Source organism: Grampus griseus (assembly GCF_964374135.1).
Source record: "Grampus griseus genome assembly, chromosome: 18".
In the NCBI taxonomy this organism is placed as follows: Eukaryota; Metazoa; Chordata; class Mammalia; order Artiodactyla; family Delphinidae; genus Grampus; species Grampus griseus.
The window spans coordinates 73,444,973-73,472,014 of record NC_139012.1 but is presented as its reverse complement, the minus strand read 5'-3'; the positions used below and the strand labels follow the sequence as shown (position 1 = coordinate 73,472,014).

Sequence of the window (27,042 nt, the reverse complement as noted above, 5' to 3'; positions counted from 1 at the left end):
TTTATTCTCTGGGTTTTTTTGGAGGGGGACATGGGGTGGATAATAGCCATTGTAATTACTGTGAAGTGGTATCTTCATTGTGATTTTGATTTGCATGTGTCTAATCGTTAGTGGTGTTGAGCCTCTTTTCATGTGCATATGGGCCATTTGTATGTCCTTGGAGAAATGTCTATTCAAGTCACCTCTTGACCACCAACCACCTCTGTCTTGAGACTCTTGTCTGCCTTTACTTCCAACACCCTGCTTTCCTCCAGTTCTCCCTCCAGCCCTCTGATCAGTCCTCCTTTCTTCTCACGCATTGTGGCAGAGCGTCTTACAGTTAGTCCCCTAGAGGTCCCTGACTCTTCCTGTACTAGTTTAGCTCATGCCACCTTCTCAGAGAATCTCATGGCCGATGTGAGATTTGAGGAACTTATTTCCAATGAAGACATCGGGTATTTAATTAATACATTATAAATAAATAAATAAAGAGGTTCAGTTAAAAAGCCAATTAAAAAAGAAAAACTGAATACTAAGAAATACTCAGGTAATCAAAAGAAATCAGGAAGGGCAACAAAGAGAGAGAGAGGTATCAGATGAGACCAACAGAAAAAAATAGGAAGGTATTGGACTTAAACACAAAGATCTCAAAAGTTACACTAAGTTTAAGTGGACTAAATACTTCAATTGAAGGGGACTGTCAGGCTGGATAAAGAAAGCAAGATCAAATTTTATTCTATTTATAAGAGATGTATTTTAAATATAAAGGTATAAATAGGTTAAAATTATGGGAAAATATATAACATATACACCAATCATAAGAAAGCTTGAGTGTCTATATTAATATCTGGATTTCAGACTTGCCTCACCTGCTCCCACAATCACATATTCCTTGCAATAAATCTCTTAATGTATCTCCTACTAATTCTGTTTCTCTGATTCAACCTTGAATGACAGACACTGATACCAAAACTAGTTAACAACAGGCAGTGCACCCGGCGGACCCACAGATCTGCTCTTGCTTCAGTGGTGTTTGGACGGAACAGACCCAGGGATGCCCCTTCTTCCAGCCTCCGACCACCTTCCAACCTCTCTTCTGAGAGAAATTAAAGAAGATCCAAATAAGTAGGTTGTCCACAGGTTGGAAGGCGATATTGTTATGATGTCATTTCTCCCCATATTGTTCTATAGATTCAATGCAAAATCCCATTCACATCCAAGAAGGCTTTTATTGTAGAAATTTACAAGCTGATTCTAAAACTTATAAATAAAGGGGACTTCCCTGGAGGTCCATTGGTTGGGACTTTGCCTTCCAGTGCAGGGGGTGTGGGTTCGATCCCTGGTCCAGGAGCTAAGATCCCACATGCTTCATGGCCAAAAAACCAAGGCATAGAACAGAGGCAATACTGTAACAAATTCTATAAAGACTTTAAAAATGGTCCACATCAAAAAAAAAAATCTTAAAAAAAATAAAATTTATAGAGAACAGGGAACTTAGAATAGCCAAACAATTTTGAATGAGATTCAAAGTTACTATAAATTAACTATAAACTGTCAACTAGTAACAATTCTGAACAAAATGTCAAGTGTTACTATAAAGGTGCGTTAATCAAGAAAGTATGGTATTGGCGTAAGGATATACCTAGACATCAGTGGGATTAATAGACCCTCAATGGTACATGGTTAGCTTGTATTCAGTATAGCTGCCAAAGCAATTCCATGGGATAAAGTCTCTTCCGTACATGGTGCTGGAACAGCTGGATGTCCATATGGAAAAAAATAAATCTTGACCTTACTTCACACCATACCCCAAACTAATTATGAAACCTGAATGTAAAAGCCAAAACTATAAAGGTTTTAGAAGTATGCATAGGAGAGTATCTTTGCAAGCTTAGGATAGGCAAAATTTACTCAGATGAGACACAGAGAACACTAACCAATGTTTTCTTTTATGAAGCATTGACTTCATAAAATTCAAATGTCCGCCCATCAAAAGCCACTGTGAGAAAATTAATAGGTAAGCCATAGATTGGGGAAAAAATTGTGATAGGTAGATAGGGATATCTATAAATAGATCATAGATATGATAGATAGGTAATAGCTAGGTAGGTAGATAGATAGATAATAGATAGGTAGATAGATAGATGATAGATAGAGACATCTGTAGGTAGATACACAGATAGATACCTGACAAAGGATTTGTATTTAGAACATATCAAGAACTTGTGCAACTGAATAATAAAAAGATTTACAACCCAGTAATTGAATAAATGATCCCGATTAAGATATTGAGTTCAGAGTTCACTTTATATATAGTCTCTGGAGGCAAAGAAATGAAAGTTGAATTATACTATGAGAAAATCCACTCCCTCATCAATAAGGCTCTCCAGGCTTTCAAAATAACCACATAAATTCAAGATACAGTATCACAATTCCAGTCACCTTTGGTGCATTCTGTACAGAGGGTCTACACAGACCTTTGGAAAGATTAGCCGGATAACCCTCGCGGTTTCCTTAAAGCACAGGTGAGGGAGTGAACAGTTCAGCTTAATCCCATAAAGAGAGGAAACTGCGGAAGATCTGCTCCTGAGCGGCAGCAACCTTGACTCCAAGCAGACACACAGATGTGCGCTGTCGCCAAGGCGGGACCAGCTCTGCCAGAGCTCGCCTTTCCCACCCTTTCTGATTGACTCACCTGCCCGCCCACTCAGCACTTAATCATGCCCCGCTCTAGGTGGAAGTCAGGGCTTGTAGCTTGACTGTGGGCTCTCCTTCGAGGAGCCTCTGGTGACTCATTTCCTGCTCCAGCACAGGCTGGGCGCCCAGGGTCTCCACGCCTGCCGTCTCCTGCGCTCCCCTCCACCTTGCCCGCGGCTGCCCTTGACGTTGCTATAGAGTAACAGTAGTAACGTCTCTCTGCGAAACCCCAGTGTGGACTTCTGGGCCCCAAAGCTTCACCTTCGTGCCGCCCTCGGAGCCGTCGCGTGTGCTGGTGCCTCACCCGCAATGCCGTTCCCATCCTTCAGCTACCCAAACAGCAGCGCCGTTGGTAGCCACCATGTCCATGAGGTCCCCCCCGCATCCTCTCTCCTCCCAGCGCGTCATCCTCTGCGCTCGGGAACTTACAGTGTGTACCACTCAACAGCTTTGTCCTCCTCGGAGAATACAGACAAGAAACTTGTAAACACATAAATAAGACAATTCAAAGTACAGAGAGGCGTTGTGAAGACAAGAAAACAGGCTGCTTGACTTGCAAATGAAGTGTGGTGGCATAACCTCTGAGGAGGTGACTTGGAGGACAGACCTGAGGGATGAAAGGGAGCCAGCCTTGCACAGATCCCGGGGAGAATGCCTCTGCCGGGCAGGCACAGCAAGTTCAAAGGCCCTGGGGCGGAATCCTTGGGGCATTTGAGGGAAAGAAAGAAAAGCAGCGTGACTGGGGTGGGGAGAGGGTGAGTGGGGGTCAGTTGCGGGTAGGTGGACCAGGTCCGTCCAGGCGGGGCTGGGGGAGGTGAGGAGAGGCAGGTTGCGACCTAACTGTGGAACAAGGACAGGAGTGAAGGGTGGTGTGCTGGGCCGTCTCTTGAGGTCGCCGGGACCCTACTTGTGAGAGGCATTTGGTCTTTTCTTCCACGGCCTCAGGAGTGGAGCTTTATCTGCCAGGCCTTCTGCCGGAAGTTCCACAGGCCACCCTGTTGGAAAGAAATTAGTTCCCATTCAGAGGACGCCGAGAGGGAGCTGCGGATTGAGAAGGCGGTAGACAGAAATCCTTCCCGATAGCCAGGACGGCGGTTAGGAGACAAGGCAGAGGATTTTCTAATAGCTTCCTTCCTCTTGGCTTCTTAGAACTAGAAAACCAACCTTGCAATTTACCTAAATCAGACCGTCAGGAGAAACTCGCAGTGTCTCTGGGTGCTTGAAAAGAAAGAAAAAAAATCTCTAATGGCAAATAGGTGAGAAAGTGGAAGAATTCCTGGGTTGGAAGTGAGTGGTTCGCAATTCAGTTTCCAGTCCATTAGCACTGAGCTTTGAGAGGCCAGATAAAGGGGTGTGATCGGTGAATTTCCTCTCTCTTTATAATCGTAACCAGAACAACAAGCATGTTTTGAACACACCCTGGGAGCCAGGCACACGTAACGTTAAGTAGCTTACCTGGAAAATTTACAATCTTCATTTTTCAGGTGAAGGTCGGGAGGTTGAGGAATGTGCCCATGATCGTGTGCCTGGGCAGCAGAACAGCTAGGACCCAAACCCTGATTCTCGACTCTGGGGTCTTAACCCCTGCCTCTGGGTGGCTGTGCACTTTCAGCATCTGCTCCTGGCCTGCCGGGCGCTGGCAGAGCTGCTCCCTGGGCCCGGCAGCTGCCCCGAGGCTGGTCCTGTTGAGGCAGAAGCCGCCACCCCTTGGGGAGCTGGCCGCCACCATCAGGGCTGAAGGCCGAAGCAGAAGGGAGACCCAGGATTGGCAGAGTCAGGACGATCCCTATTTATGCTCCCCTTAGGGGAAAAGGTGGGGAAATTGTGGTTTTTATGAAAGCGTTCACCCTGGCCTCTCGTTGGCTGCACACCTGAGCGCACCCAGCCCTCTCCAGGAGCTCCTTCCTAGGGGGTGGCTGAGATGTGAGCCATGGAGGAGAAATTCCTCACACTGTTTGTTAAAGTAGGTTCCATCTCTTAGGTGGTGTGACCCTCAAGGCTGAGCGTGTAGTCCGAGCAGAGGCCCTAGACACGTGCTTTTCTAGATCCAAAGGTGGAACTGAACTGGCCAGCAAAATCGGTTTAAAATAAGAGCCAGATGTGACAGGGAGGGGCACCCTTGGCGAAGGCAGTTTGCCCCCAGACAGTCCCATGGGTTGGCGCTCCTCCAGGTGTGCCCCCTCCAGATGCTGGCATCCCATGGCAGGCCCGGGACCCTGATGTGCCTCTGTGTGGTGGGTGGAACTGAGGCCCCCAAAACGTACGCCCAAGTCCCAACTCCCAGAACCTGTGACTGTAGACTTAACCTGGTAAAAATGCCTTTGCAGATGTATTTAAGCTTAAGATCTAGAGATGAAATCACTTTGGATTTAGAGTGGGTCCGAAGTCCCATGACAGGTGTCCTTATAAGAGCAGAGGGAGGTCTGGGACACGGACACACGGGGGAGAAAAGGCGCGAGAAGATGAAGCAGAGGCTGGAGTGGTCAGCCCAAGGCAGGGCAGCTGGGAGAGGAAGGCAGGGGTCCTCCTCTGGGGCCTCCAGCAGCTGCAGGGTCTGGCCAGCACCTTGAGTTTGGACTTTCGGCCTCCAGAATCATGGTGGAGAGGGGAATCTCTGTCGTTCTAAGCTGCCAGTTTGTGGTCATTAGTAAAGCATCCCTAGAAACTGACAGAAGGTTCTACTGCCCCTCATCATGAGGCCTGACTCACTAGCTACACTGCACCCGCTCCATCCCCAGGGCAAGGGGTTCCCTATTTCCAGGGAGAAATGCAACCGAGAAGGGGAGGCCACCTCTGTCCAGTGTGCTGTCCCTTGTAGCAGAGCCCTGGGCCGGAGACGGACGCTGGCCGTGGTCCAGCTTCAGAAAGGCCCCCGCTCGGCACTGGGGTGGACCCCTCCTCCCGCCGCACTCTGGGCAGCTTCTGGGGGTCCAGCCAGGCCCCTCGACCCTGCTGGCGGGTGCGGAGAGGTGGGGCGCAGGTCGGTGTGTCTTCGCTGCTTCCCTCTCTCCTCTTCTTCCCTCTCTTCTGGAGCTCTAGGCTCCGGAGTCACGCGGGGGTTCTCCCGGCCCTTCTCCGAACGGGCCCTGATGGAGCCGCTGCGTCCACGTCGCACAGGCCCGTTTTCCTCGTTGACCCGCCTTGAGTGTTGAGTGATTCCAGTTTCTTTAGTCACATGTCTACCAGCAAGTCCCACAGAGGGCTAATCCCATCTTTTCCGTGTGGATTTTTCTAGTTTCGCTCTAAGCACAGTTTCCAGGTTCTCGAGGGGTGGGAGGCACCGCATGGTTGGGGCTCCATGGGGACACCCACCAGGGGACAAGCTGGTCCTCTGAGCTGAGTAGCCACAGCGAGATGCCAGAGGGATGGGCAGGTTCGTCCTTACTGCTCTTTTTCTCCTGTGTCTGTGTGTCTGTGTGCGGGCGTGCGTGTGTGTGAGACTGAAAGTGCGTGTGTGTGACTGAATGTGTGCGTGTGTGTGAGACTGAATGTGCGTGTGTGTGCATGTGTGTGTGCATGTGTGTGAGACTGAACGTGTGTGTGTGAGACTGACGTGTGTGTGAGACTGAAAGTGCATGTGTGTGAGACTGAATGTGTGTGCGCGTGTGTACACGTGTGTGTGAGACTGAACGTGTGTGTGTGAGGGACTGTGTGTGTGTGTGTGTGTGTGTGTGGAGGTAGGAGCCAGTCACTCGCCACCACAGTTTCTTCTCACTAAATGAAGGGAGACTTTGAAGTTCTTACTCTTTTTCCTGTCGGTGCTAAAGCCCTGAGATTCTGTGGAGCTCGTCCCAGGAGAATTTAAAACCAGAAACAGCGAGCCCGCGAGTGCTTTCAGCAGCTCCAGCTTACAGAGCGCTCCAAACCCACAAGAGAAAAAAGAACGCTTTCAGGTCCTCTTCCTCTTCCACTGGCGTCTGCAGCAGCCAGCGCCTTCGGCACAATCTCCTGCTCCCTGGGAGGCACCACTCTTGTGGTTTGGTTTCACATCTGTCCTTGAGCCGCCCTCCAGCGGGTGAGGCTGCCGCCTGCAGCGCGGGCCTGAGGCCGGTGCGAGCTTCGCCCTCGGCCCGGGAGGCGAGTTCCCAGGCGGCCCCCTCGCGGCTCAGTGCCCCCTTTCCTTGACCACGGTAAAGAAGGACAGTAAAGCCAAGGACTTGCGTTGCAGAAGGAAATAGACCCAGGGGCGTGCAAGAGCAGGGAACGCCGTGATGAGGGCTCCGCAGCACATCTGCGCAGCTCCGTTTCATTCACTCCTGGATCCCCAGTGGTCCCACCATCCCAGACTCGCAGGATGTCGGAGGAATTGGGATCGCTCACGTGAAGATGTTGTGGCCTCACGTGCCAGCCCTCACGGGAGGGCTTTGCGCTACTTTCCCTGCCGTTCCTCCTTTGCTTTGTCTGCCCTGTGTCTGTGGATGTGGTTCAGGGAGCGGGGAGGGTGGATGAGTAGGGATTGATCGCCCAGAAACGGTCCTTCTTATGACGCTGGGCCCCCCTTGGTCTTGTCAAGCTCCATCCAGTGGAAAGACCAGCCCAGGTACAGACCCCACCCAGTGGTTTATGGGGGTTGATGTGTAACTCTGGTACACAAGGCACACAAGGTTTTACGGAAACACCCGAAGGAACTTTTTGGCCAGCCCACTACACTCAGATACAGTCTAAGAACAGTACGGTCCAGCTGCGATCTCGTCCTCCTAGGCGCCTTCATTAATTCATTCCACTTGAGAAACAGTGACTGTGTGCCTTCCGTGTGCCGGCCCTCGTTCAGGATGCTGGGGGGCGCACAGGTGAACAGACCCGCCGTGGATCCTGCTCTGGGCCCAGGCGGTTGGCTTCCTTTCCTAATGCTGAGGAAGTGCCCAGGCAGGAGAACGCGTCTGTCTCCTCCTCGCCCCAAGTGTGTGGATATTGGGGTTCAGTGCCTGCCCCAGCTCCCACGTTTGAGCGCCCCATCTCCACCTTTGGTCTGCAGGGAGCCAGAGCTCCACCACCCCTGCGCCCAGCAGGCTTCTGGCCCCGGGCCTGGCCTTGCTCTTTCAGGCGTACAGCGCCCTCTGTTGGTGACCCACATGTAATACCCTGGCCTTCAGCTGGGACACCGTGCAGCCCTGGTAGCCTTTTCTGCTCATCTGAGCCCGGTGTGTGCTGTTCACCCATCCAGCCATCTATCTGTCCGTCCAAACAGCCACTGCTGAATGCCAGACCCTGTCCGAGGGGGTGAGGATATAAAAATGTAAAGATAAATTTTCTGTCTTCATCACAAGGTAAATTTTCAGTCTTCTCCCAAGTTTCAAGTTCAGCTCCGTTCCCCTGAATGAGGATCCCAGTGCTGGTGGCTGGATGGGGCCTGGGATGCATTCCAGGTCCCATTATCTCTTTCAGAGGATGTGGCCTGAGGGTCCTCTCGTCAAGTGGACCCTTCGTGGTTGTCCTGTGCATCCTACAGTTTCCCAACCTAACTGGGCAGATCTGTCCCCACTCTGACTCTGTGCTACATGTAGAATAATGGGCTTAATTCCCCTGGGGGGACAAACTCGTATCCCCCCAAACTACCTCCCCCACCCCCGCCGCCCTGGAACTCCTCCCTTCCCCTCCCTAATGGGAGCCCACTGGCCATGGGCGTGAGCAAAGCCGGGCAGGTCCCAATCAGGATCTCCTGCCACCTTCCCTGCAGCCACCCGCTGCCGCTGGGCTCTGTGCACCTGCCATCCCCACCTTCAGGTTGCTGGTCCGCCACCAACCCCTCCATCTTCTAAAGGCAAATGCACACACCTTGACTCTCAGCGGTGACCGTGGGGAAGCTCACACTCCCTTTCTTGCACCAGCAAGTCTCAGAAAAACGCAGGCGTTGTGACTTGGGGCCCCCCAGAGGCCAGCAGGGGTTACCACATGCCCTCAAAGTGAAGACAGCCTCTCCTCAGAGGGACCAGCCTTTCAAGTACAGAGTGTTTCTCGCCGGCAGAAACACAGGGCCCAAGACTTTTGCTGTCTTTCTCTTCCGGTATTTCTGCAGTTTAACTCTTTTTAAAAAATATTTTATTATGGTTGATTTACCATGTTGTGTTAGTTTCAGGTGTACAGCAAAGTGGATCAGTTATACATATATATATATCCACTCTTTTTTAGATTCTTTTCCCATGTAGGTTATTACAGAATATTGAGTAGAGTTCCCCGTGCTATACAGTAGGTCCTTGTTGATTATCTATTTTATATATAGTAGTGTGTATATGTTCACCCCAATCTCCTGATTTATTCCTCCCTCCACCCCTGTTTAACTCTTTTTAAGCTTTTGTTTCAATATAGCAGCTTGAATTCATATATTATACAATATATTATACATATAATTATACATATATTATACAATATATTCATATATTCCTGTGTATGAATATATACAATTCATATGTTTATATATTACATGAATTGTATAATATATGAATTATACATACATTATACAATTCATACATTCATACATTATACAATATATAATATATGAATTCATATGTGATATAATTCACCCATTTAAAGTGTATGATTCCGTGGTTTTAGTATATTCAGAGTCTTGTAACCATCACCACAATCAACTTTAGAACCTTTTCCTCCCCCCAAAAAGAAGCCTGTCGCCCCCATTAGCTGTCACCCCCCACTTCCCCCCAGCATGCCGAGCCCCTGGCAACCACACACCTCCTTTCTCTCTCTGTGATTTGCCTGTTAGGGATAACTCGTGTGATTGGAATCACATAATATGTGGCCTTTTGTGTCTGCCTGGCTTCTGTCACAAAACAAGCTCTTTCTCCTTATTTCATCTGCAATTTAATTGGACTGATAATATCAACCTAAACGGGACACTTGTAGAGTGAGAGCGGTGCCCTTGATAATTACCCTGTGACATCAGGCACGCACATGGGCCACCCCTAGTCAAAGCGGCAGAGGCGTGAACGTCCTGCCTTCAACTGGAAATGGTTGCACCTCACATCCACTGTGAAGCCACCTGCCTCCCCTTCCCTAAATCAAAATTCCCCAATCACCCTCAGCAACCTCGGGTCTCACCAGGAAGTGAAGTTAATTTAGTTGTAGAGTTGCTAATGCTCTGTTCACAGCTGAAGCGTGCTCGTGATTTATGGGAGAAATAAGACTCATTTCCCCCAGAGATGAAAACTGGCAGTTGTATTTTTCATTTTGGAAGCATGGAATTTGACTGCACAGGGTGCAAACTGCAAAGGAAAGCGGGCGCAGAAAACACAGCTTTGTCATGACAAACATGAAAGGGATGGCACGAACTGTGGGCCTTCAGGATGAGCCTCTCGGAGGCCTAATCGGGTGGGTCACACGTCGCAGCTCTGAAAAGGGCAGCATGACTATTCATTGTTGGGCTGTTAAAGGCGCCTGGCTTGGAGTCATCTCTCGCCGCGCCTGTCCCTCCCAGGTTCTTTTATGTACTCTCAGAAAATGGTTTCAGTGTTCGTAAACCAATGAAAAATTTATTATTTTTACATCATAAGTATCTGCTGGGTGGAGATACAAGTGATGCCTTTAGGACAACAGCTTCTCACGGTCGCTGCTGACTCATGAGCACGCGGTACGGTTCAGAAGTAGATGTGTTTAACTATCGATGCCTGCCCCTCACCCCGCCTTGCTGCAGTAAGGCGTTATGAAATAAGGCGATCTCTACCACCAGACACCTGCATCACTGTCATCAAACGAGCATTGATGGTCCCCCCGCATGCAGGATGCTCTGCACCATGCTGACGGGGCTGCAAACAAAATACACTTGGGCTGCCCTGGAACGCTACACACACAGACACGATTATATATAGTAACTAAGAAGCCATCTTCTCCAAATCTCTGGCTCCCATCATGCCCCTGCCTCAGCCTCGAGCCTGAATTCTCTAAGGAACCGAGTGATGGTTCTGTGATTTGTGTTCTGAATTCACTACCCAGGTCGATTGAGGGCCACCTGTCAGTGTGGCCAGGGATCACCCCCTGTGGAAGCTGGTTTTGATTCCCGCTCTTCAGATGCAGGGAACGTCCTTGGAGCCAGACGTTGCGTCTAGACGCTTCCAAGCCAAGGAGGACCCTCATACCAGTCCGGTTCTGGGCCCCAGATGCCCACGTGCTCCTCTGGTGTCCCAAGCAGCTTTTGTTTGTGTGTGTTTTGTGTCTGAGCTCATCCATCTGGCTCCCCTTCTGCCACCTTTTCTTCTGTTTACACCCACAATCTCAATTTGTCTACCAGCTCTTTCCAAACCAATTAGGCTATGGACAGATTTAGTCCATTTCTAGGCCAGATGCTCAAATACATCCTTTTCTGCATTAAAAATAATCGAAGTAGGCTCCCAGCCAGCGCAGGATTTACAGACCCTGGAAATTCTAGGAGAAATCCGCAGAAATCTTTCTGATTCTGGCGCAATCCCCACATTCATTCAGCAGGGGGAAAAAAGGCATTGATTTCATGGGAGCATGGAAAGCATCTTAAGTGTTGGTCAGAGCACCCAGTCTCTCACAGTGAGAAGATCTGGCCTGGACCACCTGGTACCTTTCTTTCCCGGTGCGATGTTCCTCTCCAGTGAGGTCACGCACCGCTCCTGGGCAGGGCAAGCCGCTTCTCCCAGCATTTGTGTATCCATCCCCTCCAGCCGGGGAAGCTGGGGTTTTCTTGTCAGCACTATGCTCTCCACTTTGTTGCTTATTCGGGTGCTGTTTATACAGATACGTCATATTCTCTATGTGTGTCGCGTGTTTAAGCTAGGACTATCATTTCTCACCTCATCTTAAAGCTTCAGGAAAGGGTTTGCTGATGAAATGGGTATGGTGTTCCAAGGAGAAAGAGCTCACGTCATCATGCCCAGGGGAGGAAAACAATTCCTTAGCTGGAGCCCAGCGGAGAGCTTGCAGAGCAGGTGTTTGTGCCTCTGGGAAAAAATCATACGATGCTGCGGGTTTCCTTGCTGACGGGAGAGCTGCCCACAGGCAGATACCTCCTGGCCATTCATGCTCACACAGAGGCCTCCCTCGGCTTCCCGGGGAGAAAAGCCAGTGTCAGAATCCAGTGTGCGAAAGACTCCAGCCTACTTCCAGGAACCTCAATTAGGTGTCGTAGGTGAGGCCCCGGAATCTGCAGGTGAACTGGATGCAGGAGTTGCCAGCTGCAGAATCTGGCCACGCTGTACCATGGCCTCCCTGGTCCCCCAGGATGCTGAGCTCCAAACACAGGTGCTGTCGTGCTGCCTGGAGGTCCAGTTGGGAGCCTCAAGGGTTAGAGCAGAGGGGGGACACATCATACCTGGGGGCCAGGTGGAGCACCCTACGTGCAGCCCATGGGCACCGTGAAGGGCCCCTCATCAAACGTACAGGCAGAGAAACGCTGTCCCAAGTCACCCCACAGGAGCCATGGGTCCAAGCGTCGGAGGAAAAGAGAGGGGTCAAATGTCACCCACGATTGTCCCAACACCATAGGTTAACCCCGAAGGTCAAGGCTTCTCAAACAAAACCAGCTCTCATTTATAGATTGAGACTGACATTGCCCCTAACTGCGTTCTATACTGTATGTATGAGCCGCGTGGTGTCATTTACTGAGCATTTACTCTGGGCCACAAGGTGGGGCATCCTTCCTGTGGGAGGCGATGGCGTGTGAAGACCCTGAAGAGGACGGTGCTCCCCCCGCCAACCCCACCATCGCTCTCTCCTCGAAGTGTGGTCTGAGGCTGGCAGCGTCAGCATCACCTGGGGGGAGCGTGTTCGAAATGCAGGCTCTCAGGCCCCCAGCCCCCCTGAGTCAGAGTCTGCCTTCTAACCAGACCCGCAGGTGATTTGAAAGCAAGTTAACAATTGAGACGCACCGTTCCGCTCCTCCGAGGACCCGTGGAGGCTCCCATCTCCCCATCAGTGATGCTTTTTCTTGTTTCTGTCTGAACAAATAAATGTGCCTCAGCCCATACTTTTTTTTTTTCTTTTAAAGGCACAAGCCCAGATTCCTATTAATAAATAAATTCCCAGTGAGTGATTTCCAAAGCCAGAGGGGACACGGCATGGCTGAGCTCCAGGGGGAACGGGTGTCGACTGCAGCAAATGGCACCGTCCCCAGCACCGCCCAGGGTGTTTTATAAACGGCCAAGTCGATCCCCTCATTAAACAGCCGCCCCCGAGCCCCCAGCCATAGAAACACAAGGCCTGCGTTTCCTGACGCTGTGGACTTGGACGGGGCCTCCTCTGCGGCGGGGAAGCCAGTGGCAACGGGAGCCTGCAGGGACCCGGCTCTGTGCCCTGCTCTGAACACAGGCGTGTTGGAGGCCGATGGGGGTGTGCCCAGGATGGGGCCATCGGCCGGGCTGTGACAGGCCTCCGCTGGTCTCACGCTCCATGCAGGATAAAGCAGGCTTGAGCTTTACCAGCTCCCCTGGGTGACAGATTAAGTGTGACCCGTTGGACGGAGTGCTCGTCTCAGGCTGGCGGGGAGAAGGCTTCCGTGCCGGCCTCAGGGCTGGAGCTACTGTGCCTTAACCATCTGTCTACAGCGGTGGCATCGTCCTCACCTCCCACCTGTTCTACCAAAGAGTCAAGGACCCTAGGGACCGGATTTCAAACACTTCCCTGTGGCCCGGGCCACATCCAAAAGTTCTAAGGATGTCATCTAGTCCTGATACAGACTTGCTTGGTATGGGTCTCCTGCGGTTGCTATAATCAGTATTAGAATCAAGGTTAGAAGTCGTTGCTGAGAAGTGGCGGCGAGGCAGGAGGCTCGTCAACGAGCCCGTCAGCGTCAGATGCAGAAACTGCTGCGAAGAAAACGTCTTTGCTGAGTCCTCAGCCTCAAAGTGGTGACAGTGTTAACTCTCTCGCAAGGCTTTTCAGAGGAACAGAGGAGGAGATATCAATGCAATTGCCTCGTGCGTATTAGGGATGTGGTAAATGCTTGTAGGATCTGGAACCTTCCTCTTTACCACTGAGTAGAACATGGAATAGGGAAAATCCATTTTGGAGTCAATCCCCAAGGCTCGGTTTCCGGCACACGACGTGGGTATCACGTGAAGGCGATTTGACCCAAAGGTATTAGTGTTCATGGCGGAGCTGTGCTGTGTTTACAGGGGGCCCTGATGCAAGGCAGAGGCTCAGCTCCGTCACAGCCTCATCAGGAGACAGTGGAAACTCAAACACTATGGATTCTTTCCTGCCAGGCTTTTTTTTTTTTTTTTTTTTTTTGGAGTATAGTCACTTTACAATGTTGTGTTAGTTTCTGTTGTACAGCAAAGTGAATCAGCTATACGTATACATATATCCCCTCTTTTCTGGATTTCCTTCCCATTTAGGTCACCACACAGAACATTGAGGGGAGTTCCCTGTGCTATACGTAGGTTCTCATTAGTTATCTATTGTATACATAGTTGTGTATATATGTCAGTCCCGATCTCCCAATTCATCTCATTCCCTCATCCCCCCTTGGTATCCATACATTTGTTCTCTACATCTGTGTCTCTGTTTCTGCTTTGCAAATAAGTTCATCTGTATCATTTTTCTAGACTACTCAGCCATAAAAAGGAACGAAGTTGGGCCATTTGCAGAGACGTGGCTGGACCTAGAGACTGTCATGCAGAGTGAGGTAAGTCAGAAAGAGAAAAACAAATGCCGTAAAATACCGCTCATATGTGCAATCTGCCAGGCTTTTCTGGAACACCGAACCCCCTTGATCTGTCTACCTTCCCACCTGTGGGCTCACATAAGCCAGTAGAGGGCAACCTTCCCCACGGGAGGTGTTACCTAAGGCAGGGCCAGCTGTGTGGACAACTTGGGATTTTCCCGCGGGCAGGTTGGTACCACATCCTGTCAGCCAGGCCTGTTCTGCTTTTTACAGGGAAACAGCTGCCTTCTTGTGCCCAGCCTCTCCCAACAGTGTGTCATCACAGGCCACTCCTGGGCCGCTAGGTTCTGTGTGGTGGTCAGAGGCAACCAGCGGCCCCGCTCAAGAGAATTTAATTCTCACCGTATGTGTAAGGGCCGACGCAGTAATTTTGCAAGCATTGTTTAAGTATTTGGGAACGTTTTGTTCATTAGACAACCAAAGTGCTTAAAAAGAAAATTAAACATATTTTCATTATAAAAGCACTATGAAATGTCCAAGGGAATTTAATTAGCCAAAAGTTCTAAAGTCCTTTTGTAAACAATTACTTGAATTTAAATAGATTTCTAAGTGAAATCATAAGATTTGTTAAGTTCGACTGAAAAGCTTGAGAAAACCTGGGTTTTACAATGCGTTACTTTAAAAAAAAATTGAACACTGTATTCATTTTTAACACCAAAGTCGCCTGCTTTGGTACTCAGTCTCCTTTCAGGACCACAAAAAACATGCAACAGCAAAGGTGCATAGGAGAAACCGGGTGATGTGTTTCCCCAGGGAAACATGATTTTTCTTACCTGTTCTGAGTCTTATTCTTTTCCCACTGGATCTGGTTTTGCCCTTTGAGGGAGAGAAGAAAAGTGTGAATTCAGTGTGTTGTCAGAGACGGACGATTTCACACGCTGAGCTCTATTTTTCTGCTAGAAAGTAATTCCTTCCTCCCTATCTCCTCCTAATAAATGATCTTCCATCTTGATTCTGTCTCCCTGAGATATCTCATCTACTTCTGGATCCGAAAGCTCTATGACTTCTCTTCCAAACACCGGTCCCCTGACTCAGATACTAGCCGTCCCTAGAATGGGATGCTGTCATCTCGAATTCAACACATCTCTGTGATCTCCTGTGCCTCCTTTTTCATGTCACCCGGCTCAGAACCTCAGGCATCTTTAATGTCTTTGCCGTGGACCACTTTTATTTAATAAGATCATTCGTTCTTAGAATTTCCTTACCACCGCCATTACCGTTAGAGGCCAAGTCCTTACTTCCAGACCACAAGAACTTTTTTTTGGAGGGAGGGGGATTTTTTTTGATTGATAAATAATTCACATCCCATTGAAATTCACTTGCTTAAAGTATACAGTTCTGTGTGTGGTTTTTACTATATCCTCAGATATGTACAAATATAACCACCACCCACCCCCAGAACACGTTCATCATCCCCCAGGGAAATCCTGAACAATGACTTTTGAATGAGCCGTATTGCTGCTGGTCTTTGCACTTAATTAAATACACCTAGAGGTGGTTTGAGGATTAAGCCATGTTCGGTTCAAATTCTGAGAGCGCCATGTTGTCCTTAGCCGAGGTGACTGTGGTGTCATGTCTCTGAACCCCAGCAATACGACATTACTATTTTTGTGGCCTTAATATTTCCCGTGCCCAGTTTTATCATCTGTAAAATAGGATAACAATGGTACAGTATGAGAATAAGATAAACTGGCATGACGTGAGCAATCAATGGACGTAAGTTGTTATTTTATAAACTTCTCATCCAACCATATAACTTTAATGCATCTTCTTAGAATTTTAATTTTGAGATGACTGTAAATTCACATGCCATTGCAAGAAATCATACAGAGAGATTACTCAGTTTTCCCCAGTGATACCATCTTGAAAAACGATTGTCCAAATCACCACCAGAAAATTGACATTGATTCGCACAAGATACAGCATTTCTGCCATGACAAGGATGCTTCCCGTTGCCCTTTCATAGCCCCCCACTCACTCCTTAGCCCCTGGAAATTCTGAATCTGCTCTCTGTTTTATCATTTCAATCATGTTAAGTCAATGCGACCATAGGGTGGTTGGGATTGACTTTCTTCACTCAGCGCAGTTCCCTTGAGTTCCATCCAAGTTGCCGTTTGTAGACGCTGGGTTCACTTTCCTTGCCGAGTAGTGCCCTTCGCTGTGGATGGACCACACGTTGTTTGACCATCTGCCCCAGAAGGTTTCCAGATTTTCACCATGACAATAATGCGTATTTATTCAGACTTCACTGCTGAGAAAGAACTCTTTCGTAGATCTCACCTGTCCAATACAATAGCCCTGGGAGACAGACCAGGCCATGTTAGCCTCACTTTATAGTGAGAAAACGGATTTGCCCAGTGTCACATAGGTTGTGCATGACAGAGCTGTCCCTCAGATCACCCGAATAAATACCCTGTGCTTTTTTTCACCATATCACTCTGCTTCCTTTATAAACTCATTCATTCAACAAACGTTTCCAGAGTGCCTGAGCTCCAGGAACACAAAAATGACAAGACACTGTCCTTACAGAGCGTATGTTAGAGGGCAGTCAGGAATTCAGATAACAAAATAACAACCCAGAAAGGTAATGACTGTGATGCTCAAGGTGGGAAAAGAGAAGATGTGTTTGAATATGTGTTTGGGGGCAGCCTCACCAGGTCCCCGCACGTTGTGGGCATGGGAGCTGGTGACAGTATCATGCAGTTGAAGGCAGTGGTATGTGTGTGCTGCTGTATAGAAGGTTCTACTGAAATTTCCCATGGAGTGTGACAGTTCCCTGAAGGTCATTGGCTGAGGACAGATGCAGGCTGGGGCCAGATATGCTAATTTCTGTGACTATGCGAGTCCCCAGAATAAGCAGAGCCTTGTACGCAGAGACCCAGAGAAATACAACTTTCCTCGGGTGGCTTCCGCAAGAGGAGGAGAGACGTTCGCATTTGCCGAGAGACCCGGACCTCAGACCCTGGAGAAAAAGGGACCCTAAGGAAAGCACTGGGTCCACACAGGAAACGAGCCCCAGGGCTTCTCAGACCCACACCGCGTCTCCAGGACAGCACACAGCAGTGGAATTCCCGCCACCAGTTTCAGAAATGACGCTGAGAGCAAGCCTGTCTTCACAAAGCTAGTCATCGTGTTGGGGAGACAGACCAACAGACACACGCGGCGTACCCAGTGTGACGGGTGCCATTCCAGGGCCCACAGGGTGAGCGCTGAGGACATGTGACAGCCCAGCAGAACGGTGCTGCAGGGCAGGCGGGACATTTGCAGGAATGTGGGAAGAGTTAAGAGCTAAGGCATAGCACCCCTCATCAAGTTTGTTGCCCACGGCCTCCCACCCCGTTCCTATCCGGGCAACACTAAAGAGAAAGCAAGAGCCCTGGATTTCTCAGCTGGGCAGGACCAGCTACTTCAGGTCACAGCCCTGCCCTCGGGGGCTTATTCTCCACAGTTATTGGCCGGCCTCGGAAGCATCCTTCCTCTGCTGCAAGAAAGGGCTCTTGTTCGCTGCTGAATGGCTTCGTCAGCCTGCTTCCTGCCCACATCAGCTTGGAAGCCCAGAGGCTTCTTTTCGTTTTTGAACCACCTCCGCCCCTTTAAGTTCAAACTGATGACGCCGCCGTCAATTCAAACCTTATAAACATGGTGTGGGTTTCCCCGGAATCAGGAGTTTATAAAAGTCACACTCACAAATATTTTGAGATGGGTCCCTGTCTGGCTTGGGATTAGATTTAGGATGCTGTAGGGTAACACCCTTAAGAGCCTTAGAAGTCCTTTGACCAGCTGAGAGGTCTCGGAGACATGCCATTAAATATTCCTGAAATCGTAAAAGAGAACCACATCCTTGAGAGGACCCTTTTTTTTTTTAAAATTTATTTATTTATGGCTGCGTTGGGTCTTCGTTGCTGCGTGCAGCCTTTCTCTAGTTGCAGCGAGGGGGGCTACTCTTCGTTGCGGTGCGCGGGCTTCTCATTGTGGTGGCTTTTGTTGCAGAGCGTGGGCTCTAGGCACGTGGGCTTCAGTAGTTGTGGCTCACAGGCTCAGTAGTCGTGGCTCACGGGCTCTAGAGCGCAGGCTCAGTAGTTGTGGCGCACGGGCTTAGTTGCTCCGCGGCATGTGGGATCTTCCCAGACCAGGGCTCGAACCCGTGTCCCCTGCATTGGCAGGTGGATTCCTAACCACTGGGCCACCAGGGAAGCCCAAGAGGAACTTTTACCCTAAGGCCGTCTTACTTTGAGAACAACTTGCCTTCTGGAAAGGCTGGGAGTGTGAAGCAGTTTAATTTTGAACCCAGAAAATCCTGGCTTCTTTATATATTCTCTAAATTATATTTGAAAACTGAAAAATTCTTCTTCTAGTTCATTTCTCTTTATCTGTCCCTTATCTGCTGAAAGAAATCAGTTGACACTTTCAACCTTCTGCCCAAAACTTTCTTGGCCAAATCGCTATCCATTAGCTATGGCTGGTTTTATTTTCCACATTTCCACACTTGTCACAGTTGAGCAGGTGACAGCTTTGCTAAACTTCCCACCACTACATCACACGGATTTTTTTTCCTCCAGCTTCCGATAGCAATTTCCTCTCTGCTTTTACAGGCCCGACAACGATCTTCCTAAAACTCTTTTAAGCCAGTGCCGTACGGTTTACGTTTTTAAATGTCAACACGCCGTTCCTGGTACCAATTTCCATTCTGGTTATCTGTTGCTGTGTAGCACACTGCCCGAAAACGTGGTGCCGTAAAACAGCAATATTTTCTTATCTCTCACGGTGCTGTGGGTTGACTGGTCCCAGGTGAGCGGTGCTCATGGGGGTCTTTCCTGTGATCGCAGGCAGATGTTGCTGGGGGCTAACGTCGAGGATGTGAGACCAGAGAAGGTCAGGGTTAGACCGTGAAAGATCAGTGTGCCTGGTTAAGGAATTTTAACTTTAAAACATAGTCAGTAGGGATTCCTGAAAGAATTCTGAGCAAGGAAGTGAGGTTATTAGCCCTTTCCTAAGAAAATAATGAGAAGCCGAGTGGGAGTGGAGGGAGGGAGAGGCCGGAGAGGCGCAGGTTGTTAGAAGGCCTGGGGGTGGGCAGAGGCGGTGGGGTGGGGGGAGAGATGAAGTTTAAGGGTAAAAGTGATGTCCAGGCTCGTCTGCTTCTCTCCATCAGTCCTGGCAGCTTCTGCTGGGGGCTGCACCCAAGTTCTCCTCTTCAAGCCTCTAGGAGTGTGCTCAGGGTGGAGAGCGGTTCCAGAGGGCACTTCGTGGGGCTCAAAGACCGCGCTACCCCCGTGTCCTTGTCACGGGCTGAACTTAACTCACGCCCTCTGCTGTCATCTCACTTGTCAGCTTGATTCCAACTTTTGACGACTCTTTCCTCCCCGAGATACTCTCTTCCTTGCATGCCGTGTCCAAGACACCCCATTCTCCTTCTTCTTCTGCCCCCTGCCTGCTTCTTCTCTGTCTCTCTGCGGATGTGGCATCCTCTACTTGGCTATTCCATGTCAGAGCCCCTCAAGCTCAGCCCTGGGCTCTCCTTACCCTTGTCTTGGAAACTTGACTCTGAACTCAAACGACTTCCAGTACTTCTTTGCTCTCATGACTCTTGTAACAGTTAGGATTGGGTTTGACTGTAGATGAGAGAAAACTCCAAGTATCAGTAGCCTAAATGCTATAAAAGTATTTCTTTTCAGGGATCTAGTCTTCTTGTCGCTCTGCCATCCTCAACCTAGGACTTTTACCTCATGGTCCAAGATGACTTCTTGGGTTCCAGCCATCACAACCACATTTCTGTCAGCAGGCAGGAATAAGTCAGGAGGAAGGACACACCCTTTCCTTTAAGCATACTTGACAGAAGTCATACCTGGCACTGCTTATACTTCATTGGTTAAAGTTTAGTCAGGTGACCACCCTGGCTCAAGGGAGGTTTGGAAATGTATGGCCAGCTAAAAATTAGATGTTCTAAAACTAAAGAAGAAGGAGTAAGTGGATGGACAGCAGGTTCCAGCTAGTCTTTGCTACATCTCCCAGATACATACCTCCAAGCCAGACTCTTCTATAGCCCCTGCCACTTTGGTACTCAAATCTCAGGACCAAATATCCAAGACTGAACTCATGATCTCTCTCAAATGTGTTCCACTTCTGGTATTTCCTTTCTCGGTGAAGGGCACCCCAGTCTCTCCAGCCGTGCAAGCCAGACACCTAGGCGCCGTCGCTGGCTCCTAGGATGGGTAGCGTTAATCGTTCACGGTTCATCCTTGCCATGGCTTCCCTGGGCAGAGTCCGATCCGCTGGCCCACTGCCTTTGGGCTTTGCCGTTCGGCATCCTGGGGCTGGTGGTATATGAGCAGACACTTATTAGGCCTTGTCCAGCCAGAGGCTTGAAATGTGCTTCTGTGTTTTGGCCTGGCCTCTTGCCCTTCTGACATCCACCGTGGAAGAGCTTGGCCCCAGGTGACTGCAGATTCTAGAATGAGAAATACATGGATTGCCTGCAACCCGAAGCAGAAATGCCCCCAACCAACCTGCAGACGTATAACAAGAAAGATGAGTATTGTAACCACTGAGAATTTGGGGTTGTTCGTTATCCAACATTACAGTGGAAAACCACTGTAACTGTGTGTTATTCTACTGCAGTGGAAACCTAATTAGTAGAGTTACCTTGTACTTCCATATCTGCTCCTCCATTTAGTCCTGTCAGTTTATCTCGGTAATATCTCTAGAATCTCATCACATCTCTCCAGCTCCAGGACCACCATTACCTTAGCCCAAGCTATGGCCACTTTGCCTGGGCCACTGCAAAGCCTCCCGCCTGGTCCCACACCTCTGCTCTGGCCCCTTGGCGTACAGCTCTCCACCCTGCAGCCAGACACCCTTTGGAAAAGGTCAATCTTAGTTATTTCTTTATTTGCTTGTTTGCTTGGTTTAGGTCACGCCTTGCGGCTTGCAGGACCTTAACTCCCTGACCAGGGATCAAACCTGGGCCCACGGCAGTGAAAGCGCCTTGTCGTAACCGCTGCACCGGCAGGGAATTCCCGCCAGTCTCATTTTACAGAGGGATGGGGCTCTCCGCTTTCTTGTCCCAGGCGATTCTTTTATTCTCATTCATTTACAGATAACAGGGGTTTCCCTATCCACGGGGCCACTGTTCCCCATACCCAGGTTACTATTTCACCATTATCTCTTGGGGGAAGAACTTTTTTAAAGTTTATTTTATTGAAGTATAGTTGATTTACAATGTTGTGTTAATTTCTTCTATACAGCAGGGTGACTCAGTTATACATATATGTGTGTGTGTGTATATATATATTCTTTTTCACATTCTTTTCTATTATGGTTTATAACAGGGTGTTGAATATAGTTCCTGGTGCTCCGCAGTAGGACCTCGTTGTGTTTCCATTCTCTATATAATAGTTTGCATCTGCTAATCCCAAACTCCCAATCCTTCCCTCCCCCACCCCCCTCCCCCATGGCAACCACAGGTCTGTTCTCTACGTCTGTGAGCCTGTTTCTGATTCATAGGTAGGTTCATTTGTGTCATATTTTAGATTCCACATATAAGTGATACCATATGGTATATGTCTGACTTACTTCACTTCGTATGATAATCTCTAGGTCCATCCATGTTGCTACAGATGGCATTATTTCATTCTGCGTTATGGCTGAGTGATATTCCATGGTATGTATGTACCACGTCTTCTTTAGCCATTCATCTGTCAGTGGACATTTAGGTTGCTTCCATGTCCTGGCTATTGTAAATGGTGCTGCTATGAACATTGGGGTGCATGTATCTTTTTGAATTAGAGTTTTCTCCAGATGTATGCCCAGGAGTGGGATTGCAGGCTCATCTGGCAACTCTATTTTTAGTTTTTTGAGGAACCTCCATACTGTTTTCCATAGTGGCTGCACCAATTTACATTCTCTTGGGGGGGAGAACTTACATGTGTCACGAGCCTTTGAACCGAGGGCGACAGTCTGAGTGGGCTGAACAAAGGATGATGTCACCCTTGCTGGGCTCATGATGAGGGGAGAGCGGGCTGTGAGGAAGATGACCCCTCAGCCCAGGCCGCCTCCTGGCAGCGTGCTTTCCCGGGTGTAGACAGGCTGCCACGTGGGCTAGGGTCCCACCCGGCCCTCTGGCGCTTCTGGGGCAGAGGTTGGGCAGTCCGTCCATGCCCTTCTCTCTGCGTGGTTCCTACAGGCTGGCCAGTCCTTCTGGCCTCGTGCGCACGGTCCCCACCCACCCCCGCCCCCATACCGTCCAGGTTATGATCTACTCACTTTGGATGAACTTCATCCCCCGATCTCTTCGGGACTTTGCATTTTGGTTCACTGGACGCTCTGCTCTTACAAATCAGAGCTCTGGCTCTCGCAGCTATTATCTCTGGACTGGAAGCCAGTGGCCAAACCTTGACCCCGTGTCTGTCTTTGCCATCCAGGAAAGCACAGTTTTACTCCTCCCCAGGAAGAGCCGTGCTGATTTAGGAGTGCAGAAAAGAAAAGCACAGGAAGACATGAACCTATTTGAAACATATTTCAATGCATGATAACGTCACTGTCTGTCTCCACTTAAAACTACTCAATAGCTTCCTGCTGATCTTAACACAAAGAATAAAATCTTAAACATGGCCCAAAGAGCCTAAGTGGTCTGGCTTTGGCCTTCCTCTCCAGCTAACCGTCCACTCCAGCCCCTCCAGCCTGCTGTCTGTACCTTGGGAGAGCCACGTTCCCTCCCCCGTTGAGGCCTCCTTCCTCTGGGAAGCCCCTCTAGACGCCCGCAGTCCCTGTGACAAACTCCCGTAGCCTCACTCCTTTAATTTCAGGAACTTCTTTCGTTTGCTGGATTATTTGGTTGCCCTCTCTCTCTCCCTGATTCTCTGAGCTGTGAGAGAACTGGCACGTAGTTGTCTTTTTCGTCACTATTTTCATTCTTTTCTGGCTGCGCCATACGGCTTGCGGGGTCTTAGTTCCCCGACCAGGGATCGAACCGGGCCCCCCCTGCAATGGAAGCTCGGAGTCCTTAGCACTGGACCGCCGGGGAATTCATTATTTTCATTCTTCAGTGAATGAGTGAATGGGATAGATGGATAAATGGATGGATGCAGGGATGGTAGTTACTGGTTAAAGACAATCGTGCAACTCTGGGTCCTAATCCAGATTGGTCTATCAGAGTATCAGGGAGCAGACACAGCCTGATGAATGGTCGGAGTATATATAGCTGCCTATTTGAAATAGAAAAATTAAGTCCTCCCAAATCACCTGGTCCCACCTCCTGGAAATTTTACCAGTCAGGGTTATTCCTTTGTGCTGGTCCTCAAGAAACTTGTACTAAAATTCCAATAGTTCTAGGAGAGTTCAGTCCTCACGAGCTGTATTTTAGGCAGCAGAATTCACGGCTGAGCCCTGGAGATCAGGGAGAAAGAGGATGGGGAAAGAAGAGAAAGGGGGAGGTGGGGAGGGAGACACACCGTGAGTGAGGCCCTGAGACGGAGTCAAGCCCGCGAAGGCGTCATCAGCGTCACACATTTGCCAAGATCCCACCCTTTTATGCTTCACCATCCAGCAAAAAGTCATTTCGCTGTTTTGAGTTTTTCCCCCGAGGCACAAGGATACAAAAACAAACCAGGGAAACTTCTTTAGAGGTAATTGGAAGCACATGGATATGAGATGTTTAGCATTTGAATATATCCTCTTGGAAAACTCACTCATTCATCCATTTACTCATTAAAGAAATACTATTGTCAATCACGTGCCTGGCCCCGGGGAAACTGGAAATACAGAAAGAACCAAACAGACTGCGTTTTTACCCCCATAGGATAGAGGGAACTTCCCACAAGGGCTTTTAGAGAAAAAGACATGCGTTCTTCTGGGTCCACCCAGACTACCCTGGGCTTGTAACTGCCTGGGAGCCGTGGGACAGGGGGGATCTGGGGAAAGTTGGGAACTGGATGACATTGTTGAGAGGCACGAGAGCATCGAAAGGGAAAGGAAAGAATATTCTCTTTTCCCATCTTTTTAAATCTTTGGTGCCAGGACCTGGGCAGATGAGGGGAGAGAGGGATGTGGTTAGAAGCTGGACTCCAGGAAGTGTCACCAGTGTGGTTTGAATTATGCTAATGGCCTGATGCCAGCCTGTAGCTTTGAAGCTTTGCTGCAAATAGAGAAAAGATGTCTGATCTGCAAAGGAGAGTTTAACTGGCTGGTGATGCGAGAATCAGCTCTGCGGCATCTTATTTCACTTTACTTATTTCCTTTTGTTCCCGGTATTCAATTTCTACCCTTCTGCAGTTACGTAAGAGCTGGACTCTTCCTGTTCCAGCATCCTGCCCTTAATGAAATTCCTTCTATTCCTTTTCTTACTTTTCTTACACATTCTTCCCCCCAGGCCATTACAGAGGGCACGTACAAAATACAGCGATTCTGCGATTTCAATAAAAAGCCATGTAATCTCTTCCTAAAGCACCGCTCTGCTTTGGAAAAGTCAGTATTCCTCCATTGGCAATTTCCCATAATGTGGTTAGTTTAACAAAATTTGAAAAAGCCAAAATGTTGTGAGAACAATTGCATTCTTCCAAATTCTCCTTAATTTCCTACCCTCCAGTGTTTCTTAGACTGTTTCACGTCTTACCTCATTGTTGGCTAAGGGAGAAGGTCAGAAAAAGCTGGCCTTGAACCATTTCAGAAGAAAGGGTGTATCAGTCAGGGTGGCTTGGTTGTAAGGGATAGAAACTTTCCGTGAGTGAGCCCAAGTGGAAAAGGCATGGACGGAGGGTGTGGGGCTTGTTAGCAGAGGGACGGGAGGGCACCTAGGCAACAAAAGGAGCAGATGTCCCCCGTAGAGGCCCAAAGCAAGCGGTCCCTTCCCATCCCACACTCAGCTGGACAATCATGAGGATGGTGGGGACGCAGCTGGAAGAAGAGGTTCTCCTGTTCGGAGAAGGTGCCTGGGCTGAGGGCTTGAGTGTGCTTAGTGGGCAGAATGCTCGTCTTCTTGCCCCACGGTGCGAGGCCCCGTTCCGGACTCCCCTGCTTGGCAAAAAGGGAAAGCTTTCAGCAGAGCTGTCTACAAGAGCTGTATCCACTTCCTCCCCAATGGAGCTTCCAGCCACCCGTCTCTGCCCTGGAACTGTGAATGGCTGGATTCCCCACAGCCTCCATACTGCCAACTCCAGTGGACTTTCTGGTCCTCCTGTTGCTCTGCCGGACACTATTCCCTGGGCATCTCTGATACGCCCCGTCCTTGCCCTGTCCTTGCCCCGTCCTGCGCTGGCCTCTCCTTCGTGCTCTTCTGCCAGCTTCTCCTCCTCCTCTGGCCCCCTAGTTGTGGGAGTTGCTCAAGGCTTGGCCCTGGGCCCTCTTCTAGTCTCTGTGTTCTCCCGTTAAGCGGGTCCATCAGTAACATTCCTGCTTAGGGGTGCCCCGGGCACCTCAGTCTTAACATACAAAACATTTATTTTCCCACAGTTCTGGAGGCAGGAAGTGCAAGGTCAAGGTGTCCGTAGGGCTGGTTTCCTGCCCCGCCCCCCCGCCCCGTTTGCAGACGCCTTCTCCCTTTGTCTTCATGTGGCCTCTTCTCTGTGTGTGTGCGGGAATCGCAGACATCTCTCCCTGTGTGTCCTAATCCCTCTTCGTATAAGGACAGCAGTCATCTTGGATTAGGGCCCCAGCCTAGAGACTTCAGTTTAGCTTTAATCACCTCTTTGAAGACCCTATGTGTGTACAGTCGCACTGTGGTCCTGGGCGTTAGGACTTCAACGTAGGAATTTGGGCATGGACACAATTCAGCCAAAACACAGTATTTTTATGATCTGATTTTATTTTATGGGAATTGATGCTGCCTGCCTTAAACACAACACAATTTTAATGAACCCCACTTGGACAATAATTTTTCATGACCATTTGAACACTGATTACAGACTTAATTGGATACATTTTCTAAACAATTTAAACTAAAATTATAGTCTTACCATGACTGACCGTTTGAAACTTTCAGTATTTTCATTTTAAATTCTAGAGCGGACGGCTTACGTACCACAGTATGTTAGTTTTAACAACTACATGGTTTTACACTATAGAAAGGCTACAGACACACTGAAGATGGCTTTGACAATCTGGTGATATCGCCTGCATCTTCACTAGGACACAGTTTAAAGGTTGTACCCAGTACTCAAAGGTTTCCTCTGAGGCTCCTTCCTTCCTGCTCCCATGGAGCTTGTCTCGTGTTTCCACTGCCTCCTCAACTGTGCCCAGCTTGCAGAATACTGTATGTGTTCCAGTCTGGATTGTGGGTTAATCAAACAAAGACTGTGTATCCACACGTCTTTCCATCCCTCGGCATCTAGCGAAGGTGCCCCCTAGCAGGTGTTATGGTTTGAATTGTGTCCCCCACAGATTTGTGTGTTGAAGCCCTAACTGCTGGTCCCTCAAAATGTGACCTTTTTTTGGGAACAGGGTCATTACAGATGTAACTGGTTCAGATGAGGTCCTACTGGAGTAGGTTGGGTGGGTCCCTGACACAATATGACTGGTGCCCTTATAAAAAGAGAAGTTTAGACACGGACATAAGATAAGGACAGACATTGGGACTCTGTTACAAGCCACGGGACATCTGGGCCGGAGGCATGGAACAGATTCTCCCTCCAGCCAACCCTGCTGAATGCTTGAACTTGGACTTCTAGCCTCCAGAACCGTGAGGTAATCTCTGTGTTTAAGGCACCCAGTTTGTGGTACTATGTTATGGCAGCTCT

At 49.1% G+C, this 27,042-nt stretch overlaps 1 long non-coding RNA gene across 1 annotated transcript in view; it reads left to right on the top strand.

Annotated features, from left to right (window-relative positions):
- LOC309836077 overlaps positions 1 to 27,042 on the top strand; it is an 81,066-nt gene that overhangs the window by 32,864 nt on the left and 21,160 nt on the right. The window contains exon 3 of the long non-coding RNA XR_014298092.1: positions 14,196 to 14,275. This is a non-coding gene — a long non-coding RNA (uncharacterized lncRNA). The remainder of the gene's footprint in view (positions 1 to 14,195; positions 14,276 to 27,042) is intronic.